This window comes from Nicotiana sylvestris, chromosome 1, assembly GCF_000393655.2.
Source record: "Nicotiana sylvestris chromosome 1, ASM39365v2, whole genome shotgun sequence".
Classification (NCBI taxonomy): domain Eukaryota; kingdom Viridiplantae; phylum Streptophyta; class Magnoliopsida; order Solanales; family Solanaceae; genus Nicotiana; species Nicotiana sylvestris.
This window is the reverse complement of record NC_091057.1, coordinates 165,465,868-165,477,054: the sequence shown is the minus strand read 5'-3', so window position 1 is coordinate 165,477,054 and position 11,187 is coordinate 165,465,868.

Below are 11,187 nucleotides of genomic sequence, written 5' to 3'. Positions count from 1 at the left end.
GAAAGATTTGACCGAACTTCTACTTCAAAGGTTTCCTACATATCCTTGACTATAAAGGAATCAGGTCAATGTAGTTCGGAAAGTTTTGGGTAGCTGGGACTACCGTGGGACTGTGATGTTACTGCTGCTTCGTGCTGTTTTTACTGCTTGCTGGCCTCCTTATTACAGCTTACTTCAAAGGTAATACAAAAACTAAACTAGATTATGGTACAGGAACTATAAAAATCTTATTTAGATCATGCCCTTGCGTTTCTTGTTGTCTTGATATCTTGGTGACTCTTGGCATTTGACTTATTCCGTATTCCTTTTCATTGTGTCCTGTATTTTTTTTTGGGACTCTTGTTGTTTCTTGCTGGGGATTTTGTTGGACTCCTCTGCTTTATTGATTCTAAATGTGCTCCTTTATCATATGAGCGGGATTTTGATTTCAACACTTCAATTGCATTCCCTCGTTCTCCAGGTGGGTGCCTTGACTGCTTCTTTTCTTTCTTCATCCTCATTCTCCAGGTGGACGCCTGACTTCTTTTTAACTTCTTCATCCTCATTCTCCAGGTGGACGCCTGATTTCTTCTTTTCTCATCCTCATTCTCCAGGTGGACGCCTGACTTCTTCAATTCTTATCCTCATTCTCCAGGTGGACGCCTGATTTCTTTAATTCTCATCCTCATTCTCCAGGTGGACGCCTGACTTCTTTAATTCTCATCCTCATTCTCCAGGTGGACGCCTGACTTCTTCTTTTCTTTGTCCTCATTCTCCAGGTGGACGCCTGACTTCTTCAATTCTTTGTCCTCATTCTCCAGGTGGACGCCTGACTTCTTCTTTTCTCATCCTCATTCTCCAGGTGGACGCCTGACTTCTTCAATTCTTTGTCCTCATTCTCCAGGTGGACGCCTGACTTCTTCTTTTCTCATCCTCATTCTCCAGGTGGACGCCTGACTTCTTCAATTCTTTGTCCTCATTCTCCAGGTGGACGCCTGACTTCTTCTTTTCTCATCCTCATTCTCCAGGTGGACGCCTGACTTCTTCAATTCTTTGTCCTCATTCTCCAGGTGGACGCCTGACTTCTTCTTTTCTCATCCTCATTCTCCAGGTGGACGCCTGACTTCTTCAATTCTTTGTCCTCATTCTCCAGGTGGACGCCTGACTTCTTCTTTTCTCATCCTCATTCTCCAGGTGGACGCCTGACTTCTTCAATTCTTTGTCCTCATTCTCCAGGTGGACGCCTGACTTCTTCTTTTCTCATCCTCATTCTCCAGGTGGACGCCTGACTTCTTCAATTCTTATCCTCATTTTCCAGGTGGACGCCTGACTTCTTTAATTCTCATCCTCATTCTCCAGGTGGACGCCTGACTTCTTCAATTCTTTGTCCTCATTCTCCAGGTGGACGCCTGACTTCTTCTTTTCTTCGTCCTCATTCTCCAGGTGGACGCCTGATCTCTTCTTTTCTCATCCTCATTCTCCAGGTGGACGCCTGACTTCTTCAATTCTTATCCTCATTCTCCAGGTGGACGCCTGACTTCTTTAATTCTCATCCTCATTCTCCAGGTGGATGCCTGACTTCTTTAATTCTTCATAAATGTCTCCTGACACAAATATTGTCTTTGCCCCTGTTTTAAATCAAAGAAAACTTCGTTAGTTTAAAGCAGGGTGGTTAACTGGGGTATTCTTGCCGATGGTGAGGCTTCTCTTCGTCTCTTTTTATTGCCTTGGAATGGTTGAAAAGACTGTTTTGTCCTTGTAATTGATCCTTGACTATAGGATTCCCCTCTGTATGTTTTCCTTCAAACCCTTTTAACTGTAATCATATGTCCCTTCTGACTTTGCTGATCCACTTTTGATTTCACTTTTCTTACACCCATATCTTTTTATCTCCCGCCTTTCATGGCCGTATTTTGCATCATGTAACCTTGAATCTTGGTAGTATACCTTGACATTCCTTCTTATTTGTTTGGAATAAAACTTATCTCAAAGCTTTTAGAAAAGTAAGATTATTAGTGACGAAACACGCTGATTTCGACAATTATAGAATGAAAAGAAAAATCCAAGTTTGGATGACTGTTGGAGAAAGAATAAAAACTTATCTGATTGGAGTTACTGGCACCAATGATCAGGGTATGCATTTTGGATTAATCAACCCAGTCTTTTAATCAATCTCCTTTCAATTGTCTCATTTTTGTTTTCCCCCAAAATTTCCGTAATCCAACTTCATTTTTCATTTCACAGACCTGTTGGACTTGCAATATCTCAAAGAATTTTCACCGATAAACCTTCCTTATTTGTTCATTTCTCACTTCCTTTTCGCCTTATGGTGCCTACGAAGGTTTTCACCAATAAGACTCTCTCATTTTACTTTTCTCTCAACTTCTGTCGCCTTATGGTGCCCGTGTGGGTTTTCACCTATAAGACTCTCTCATTTTTACTTTCTTTCCAATACAATTCCTGCCCCAGTTTCTTGATTGGGGTCTTTTAATGTTTCTTTTCGTGCACATTATGTATGTTGTGCACCCTATGACCGAGCCGTGAGGCGCCTACGTATCCTTCTTTGAGGAATCAGGTCAAACGTAGTTCACTAAATGATAGTGATTTTTTTTTTCATATTTGATTTTCATTGATTCCAAGAGAGGGTAAGAAACACACAAATATGGCTCAAAGGGGAAACAAAGGGTATAGTGTTTTGGACAACAGAATAAATTGCCTTTGTCATTCCAATCTTCGAAATAATGCTAAACACAAACATTCAAAAAGTCATGCATAATATCTCTTTACCGCGTCAGAATTGATCGCCATGTCTATGCATTTGCCTTCAATATCTGTTAAGCATAGTGCACCATTCGATAATACTCTGGTCACAATGAATGGTCCTTGCCAATTCGGGGCAAATTTGCCTTTTGCCTCAACCTGATGTGGAAGAATACGTTTCAGCACATGTTGACCCACTTCGAACTTCGGTGGACGCACCTTTTTATTGTATGCTCTTGCTATTCTTCTTTGATATAATTGACCATGACATACTGCGGCCAATCGTTTTTCATCAATCAAGTTTAACTGTTCCAGACGGGTTTTGACCCATTCATCATCATCAATCTTTGCTTCGGCGATGATCCGAAGGGAAGGAATCTCAACTTCTGCAGGAATTACTGCTTCAGTGCCATATACCAACAAATAAGGAGTTGCTCCTACTGAAGTGCGAACAGTAGTGCGGTATCCCAATAATGCAAATGGTAATTTTTCATGCCATTGTTTTGAACCTTCTACCATTTTCCGAAGTATCTTCTTTATGTTTTTGTTGGCTGCCTCGACCGCTCCATTAGCCTTGGGCCGATATGGGGTAGAATTGCGAAGCGTAATCTTAAACTGTTGACATACTTCCTTCATTATGTTGCTGTTAAGATTAGCACCGTTATCTCTGATGATCACCTTTGGGATTCCGAATTGACATATGATATTTGAGTGGACAAAATCGACCACAGCTTTCTTGGTCACTGATTTGAATGTCTTGGCCTCAACCCATTTGGTAAAATAATCAATGGCTACCAGAATGAACTTGTGCCCATTGGATGCTGCCGGCTCAATTGGTCCAATCACATCCATGCCCCAGGCAACGAAGGGCCATGGTGCCGACATTGTGTGCAACTCGGATGGTGGAGAATGAATCAAATCTCCGTGTATCTAGCATTGATGACACTTGCGCACAAAACTGATACAATCTCGCTCCATGGTAAACCAATAATAACCAGCTCGGAGGATTTTTTTTGCTAATACATATCCACTCATGTGGGGTCCGCAAACTCCTGAATGTACTTCAGACATGACAGTTGGAGCTTGTCGGGCATCTATGCATCTTAATAATCCAAGATCTGGTGTTCTTTTATACAAAACTCCTCCGCTTAAGAAGAATCCATTTGCTAATCGCCTAATGGTCCTCTTTTGATCTCCTGTGACTTGTGCGGGATATATCCCCATCCTGATATACTCCTTGATGTCGTGGAACCATGGTTCACCATCAAATTCTTCTTCAACCATATTGTAATAAGCGTGCTGATCATGGACTCGAATATGTAGTGGATCCACATAAGCTTTGTCTGGATGGTGCAACATTGATGCCAAAGTAGCCAATGCATCGGCAACCTCATTACGAATCCTTGGAATATGTCGGAATTCCACTGATTGAAACCGCTGACAGAGATCATGTAGACATTGTCGGTATGGTATGAGCTTCAAGTCTCGAGTTTCCCATTCTCCTTGAATTTGATGTACCAAAAGATCTGAATCTCCCATGACTAAGATTTCTCGGATACCCATGTCGGCGGCTAGCCTTAACCCCAAAATGCAAGCTTCATATTCAGCCATATTATTGGTGCAATAAAATCGCAATTGAGCCGTAACAGGATAGTGATGCCCTGTTTCAGAAATGATTACGGCTCCTATCCCGACTCCTTTCATGTTAGCGGCTCCATCAAAGAAAAGTTTCCAGCCAGGTTTTTCAATTCGCTCCACCTCGTCGATATGCATTGTTTCTTCATCAGGAAAATAGGTTTTCAACGGCTCGTATTCCTCATCGACCGGGTTTTCGGCTAAATGATCGGCCAGTGCTTGAGCCTTCATTGCAGTTCGAGTCACATAGATGATGTCAAATTCTGTGAGCAATATCTGCCACTTTGCAAGTCTTCCCGTTGGCATAGGCTTTTGAAAAATGTATTTCAATGGATCCAACCGAGAAATGAGGTAAGTAGTGTAGGATGACAAATAGTGTTTCAATTTTTGAGCTACCCATGTTAGGGCGCAACATGTCTTTTCCAGATGAGTATACTTAACCTCATAAGCTGTGAACTTCTTGCTAAGGTAGTAGATGGCCTGTTCTTTTCTGCCAGTGAGGTCATGTTGCCCCAATACGCAACCAAATGAATTTTCCAAAACTGTTAAGTAAAGAATCAAAGGTCTTCCCTGGCTCTGGCGGGACCAACACGGGTGGGTTCGACAAGTACCCTTTTATCTTATCGAACGCTTCTTGACACTCATCGGTCCATTTGACCGCAGCATCCTTTTTCAACAATTTGAAAATTGGCTCACAGGTTGTTGTGAGCTGAGCAATAAACCTGCTGATGTAATTTAACCTTCCCAACAAACTCATTACTTCAGTTTTGTTTCTTGGAGGTGGCAATTCTTGGATGGCTTTGATTTTTGATGGGTCTAGCTCGATGCCTCGCCGACTGACTATGAATCCCAGCAACTTTCCAGATGGAACTCCAAATGCGCATTTGGCAGGGTTAAGCTTGAGGTTGTACCTGCGAAGTCTTAAGAAGAACTTCCTCAAATCCCCAACGTGGTCGGCCTGATGCTTTGATTTTATGATCACATCGTCCACGTATACCTCAATCTCCTTGTGTATCATATCATGAAACACTGTGGTCATCGCTCTCATGTAGGTTGCTCCGGCGTTCTTCAAACCGAATGGCATTACCCGGTAGCAATAAGTTCCCCATGGTGTGATGAATGCCGTCTTTTCTGCATCTTCTTCATCCATTAGAATTTGATGATACCCGGCATAACAATCCACGAAAGATCCTATATCATGCTTGGCACAATTGTCGATCAAAATATGGATATTGGGTAATGGGAAATTATCCTTTGGACTTGCTTTGTTGAGATTGCGGTAGTCGACGCATACTCTAATTTTGCCGTCTTTCTTTGGTACAGGAACGATATTAGCCAACCAAACAGGATATCGAGTGACTCGAATGACCTTTGCTTCCAATTGTTTGGTGATTTCTTCCTTAATTCTCACACTCATGTCAGGCTTGAATTTTCTCAGCCTTTGCTTGACAGGAGGCACCGTTGGATCGGTGGGCAATTTGTGAACTACTAAATCAGTGCTCAGGCCCGGCATGTCGTCATATGACCATGCAAAAACATCTTTGAATTCTATGAGTGCTTTAATTAACTCTTCTCGGATCTTTGGTTCGAGATGGACACTTATTTTAGTTTCCCGGATATTACTCGTGTCCCCTATATTGATGTCTTCGGTATCACTCAAGTTAGGTTTGATTTTTTCCTCAAAGTGAATTAACTCTTTACTAATCTCTTCAAAAACCTCATCTTCATCATATTCTGATTCATAATCACAATATATTTCTTGAATTATTACTTCGGAACCAGATTGATTTTTAAGACTGGGCTGAGGATTCCTCATGCATGCCATATCACTAGAGCCAGCATAAAAAGAACTGTACAGAAAAAAGAAAAAGAAAAGAAAACTATCAGGAATGATAATAAAAAGGAAACTGCTTTCTGGCCTTTATCACGTCATTGGCAGTGGGTATGAACCCCAAACCGAATGTTCCCCAGTTCTCGGGGAGAGATACTGGTTGTATAATTCCTTGCAAAGATAAGCCCATACCTTTGCCGGGTATAAAACCATTCTTTAACATTTCATAAGCTACCATGACTGATGCAGAGGATATCTTTGGACTCGGAAGGTATTTCCCCTATGGAATTTTCTCTACCGACACTGTGTCGGACACTTGGTATACCCATGGTCCCTGGTCATTTTCTGTTCCCTCGACTGGTATAATGGTACTGCTGCGAGCATTTAAACTTTCTTCCCCATGCACAACTATTTCTTGATGATCCCATTCAAACTTGACAGCCTGATGTAGTGTTGACGGGACTGCTTTAGCAGCATGGATCCATGGTCGACCCAACAACAAGTTGTAAGAAACAGTTATGTCCAACACTTGAAATTCCATTGTGAATTCAACTGGCCCTATAGTTAGTTCCAACACTATGTCGCCAAATGAATCTCTGCTTCCACCGTCAAACCCCCGTACGCAGATACTATTCTTCTGGATCCTCTCCTCTTTAATTTTTAATTTGCTTAAAGTGGAGAGAGGGCATATGTTTGCACTTGACCCATTGTCAACCAATACCCGGGTTACTACGGAGTTTTCACATTTCACGGTGAGGTAAAGAGCTCTGTTGTGCTCAGTACCTTCCACAGGTAATTCATCATCAGCAAATGTAATTCTGTTTGTCTCAAAGATTCTGTTGGCTATTTTTCCCAAATGATTTACAGAGATCTTTTCAGGAACATGAGCCTCATTCAGGATTTTCATCAAAGCCAGACGGTGCTCCTCTGAATGGATCAGTAATGACAACAATGAAATTTGAGCGGGGGTCTTCTTTAATTGATCCACAACAGAATAATCATGGAGTTTCATTTTTCTTAAAAACTCCTCCGCCTCTTCTTCCGTCACAGCTCTCTTTGTTGGCGTTGGATTGTTTTTAGTTTTTCTCAACTCTTCGGGAGTAAAACATCTTCCCGAACGTGTCAAGCCTTGCACCTCACACACTTCTTCCTTGATTTCTTTGCCCTTGTACATTACAGTCACCCGTTCATAGTTCCATGGGATGGCTTTGTTGTTGATGACCGGCAGCTGGATTACAGGTGCAATAATAACCCGATCTGTACGGGCTCCTTCCACGAATACAATGGGTTTGTTAGCAACCCCTGGTACTATCACTTTCGGCCTTTCTTGTTTTGCGGCAACTTTGCTCGATGATCCCTCCTCGATTATCATAGATGGTCCATCACCATTTCTGTTCTGCTTAGGTACCGGCTTCTCCTCTGTTAACTGCTTATCTGGCTTGGTTTCATGAGACTTGATCATCATGACAGTTTGTGACGGCTTCTTTGTCTCCCCATCAGCTTGTATGATTTCTATCATATTAGCCTCTTGATGGGCTGGCATTGGATTTCTATTGATATTTGGAGCTTCGGGGGTTTGAACCTCGATTTTATTAGTATCAATCAGCTCTTGTATTGCATTTTTCAAATGCCAACATTTCTCCGTATCATGGCCTGGTGCACCGGAGCAATACTCACAGCTAATGGTGTAATCCAGATTCTTTGGAGGAGGATTGGGTAGCTTGGATTGTATTGGTCTCAGCATGTCCAGCTGTCTCAGCCTGTGGAACAGACTAGTGTAAGACTCTCCCAATGGAGTGTAAGTTTTCTTTTTCTGTTCTCTTTCCCCCCTGAACGCTGGCCTCGGCCTGAAACCTGGTCCGGGATAGGCTCGTGGGTAAGTACTTGGTGTGGCAGGAGCACGCCAATTGGTGTGAACAGGTGGCTGATTGTATGCTTGAGCATGGTTAATGGAGAAAATAAGGCTCTGAAGGGTGATAGTAGTGTTGGGATGAATCATGGTGGTAAGCTGATTGGCGAGGTCGTTGTTGATTATAGTAAAGCGGTGAACCTCTAGGTCCCGACCAAATTCCTGAATCAACTACCGCTGCCTCCTCCCTCTTCTTTCTTCCGATTCCTCCTACCCCGCCTTGAATAGCTTGAGTAGTTGCCTTAATTGCTGAATAGCTCATGATTTTATTTGTCTTGAGGCCTTCTTCCACCATACCTCCCATCTTCACTACTTCGTTGAATGATTTCCCAACCGCTGAAACCAAATGGGCATAGTAAGTCGGTTCCAAGGCTTGGAGGAAGTAGTCTACCATTTCGCTCTCCTTCATAGGAGGATCCACTCTTGCTGCCTGTTCTCTCCACCGAAAACCATACTCTCTGAAACTTTCATTGTGTTTCTTCTCAAATTTTGTCAAAGATAATCGATCTGGGATGATTTCCAGATTGTATTGGAAATGGTATGCGAATGCCTGTGCCAGGTCATCCCAAGTGTACCATCTCCCATGGTCCTGGCATGTATACCACTCCAAAGCTGATCCGCTTAAACTTTGACTGAAGTAAGCCATCAATAATTCATCCTTTCCCCCAGCTCCTCGCATCTTGCTACAGAAACCCCTTAAGTGGGCTACTGGGTCGCCATGCCCGTTGTATAGGTCAAATTTGGGCATCTTGAAGCCAGCTGGTAATTGTACATTGGGGAATAAGCACAAATCTTTGTATGCTACACTGACTTGTCCACCTTATCCTCGCATGTCTCTGAACGATTGTTCTAGATTCTTGACCTTTCTGAACATCTCTTCTTGTTTAGCATTTTTGGCTGGCTTGTCAATTTCGGTTGGGAGATCAAAACGAGGAGCAGTTGAATGAATTTCGGAGGCTTTGAGGGTGGGCTCCGGGGGGTAATATTAGTTGTCCTGGGCTTGGAATGTAGGCTCACTAGGAGATTTGTGGAATGTAGCAGGGGGAGGTGCTACGAAAACAGGAGTCATAGGTGGAGGAAAATATGGAACTGGTTTCGGAGGTGGAGACTGCGGTGTCTGAGAGGTGGTGCCTCGGTAGTGCTGGTAAATGGGGAAATTTGGGGATAATTCAGTGGTAATATTATCCTGAGTTTGGGTCATTGATGGAGCAGGGTTATTTGGGTAAGATGGGGGTAACTGTCCTGTAGACCAGGCTTGGTACATCTCAGCCATTTGCTGCTTGAGTTTAAACATCTCTTCTTTCATTTTCCCGACATCCATCTCCTCTAGCTCCATACCTGTGTCAACATCTGGGATAGACATACTTTCGGGTATTGGTCCTTTTGATCTTGTGTGATAGTGATAATATGCCAGTATACTCTTTAGAGAAACTAACTGCTTGAATTCTGAAAATGAACAAACTTGTTAGTTTTGAGAGTTTAACACATATATAATCACACGTTGAGATGCAATGCTCCTAGACAAATAATCCCTTTCTATTATGCATTTGCTCGGCTGCTTGTGTCGTCCCAGCTTTCTTGAAATTTTTATTGTTATTCACTTTTATTTATTATATATATCTTTTATCGTGGTGGTCGAATCTTATAGAGATTGCCTACGTATCATGCCCCCGCATGAATCAGACCTTGCGTAGTTCGGACTAAAGGCAATCACTTTTATTCATTACACAAAGATGGAATTACATTTGAAAACTTTAAGAAAATGGCTTGAAACACACACACTTAAATCAAAATAAAAGATACAATTCTTAACACCTCACAACGTGCCCCACTTTCCACTTGTGTTGTAAATTAATAGATTATTTGCTCAATGTGGGGCTTGACCTGGATGACCTCCCAGCGTACGATACATCATTTCCAACTCCATTGCTAGATGACGGGCAAAAGTGGGTGCATGGTCTGTAAACCTTTCATAATCCATTCCTTGGCAGTTTACATAACTTTGAGAGGTGTAGACTGCTAAGTCGTGGATTTGTGCCCTGAAATCCTGGAGACGTTGGTCTTGGTTCTGCAATTGCTGCTGGCGAGTGGTGGTTATATCTCTGACACGATTTTCCCGATCTAGAGCTGATTCTAATAGAGCTCGGAGTCTGGCCTGCTCTAATCTTGCTTGCGCTCTTTCCCTGTCGAGGTCTGCTTGTTGATGTTCTCTGTTGCATCTTCTTGCCTCTTCTAGTTGTGCACGAAGCTGGTCTTCTGATCGCATCCAATGGTCTTTTTCCTTCTTGAATTGTGCCCTGTCTTTTCCGGATTGCCTATCTTGGCGTTCCTTGTTAGATCTGGCTTCTTCGTTTAATTGTTGGATCCTTTCTTTTGCTTTGCTCAATGCCCTTTCGTTTTCCGCAAGAATGGAATCATAATCTTGCATTCTTTCAAAGAGATTGGCGATGGTTTTTTGATCCTTCCAGCTCCTCTTTGGCGTTTCAGAAACTCTTTTCATTTTTTGGAATCGAGCATGAAGATTTTCATTCTCACAAGCTAGACTCTTCTTCTCGCCTTCGGCTTCTTGTGCTTGCAAATCTTTCTCCAAACTGAGGCTTCTCAGATTTTCTTTTAGGGCATGGATAGTTGCTTTGTACCCTTTTTCCTTTTCTCCCCAGATCAACCGCTCTTGGATTTTATCATTGAAGTTTTGAACATGGGGTCTTTTTGTTGGCCTTCTTAGCTCAGGCTCTGGTACATCATCCACGCGAGACCGTTTTTCAAACCACCTTGCATATCCAGGATTTATCTCACCCTTTGTAGTGTCTGGGACTTGAGTATCACTTTTCAAGTATCGACATCCATTCCACATCTGCTGAAGTAGAGCCTCGGGAATAGTGGCTTCTGGGTGTAATTCGATTACTTGCATACTCAAATCTTCATCATCAGGAACTACTTGATATCTCCCTAGTTGCCTTAGGACTCTTAGTGGCGCATACGGCTGAATGCTTCTCAATCCCAATAGTAGTAGATAACTATTTGAGGTTGACATGTGTATTACTTCCCTCATCGGGAGCCATCCCAGAGTCCA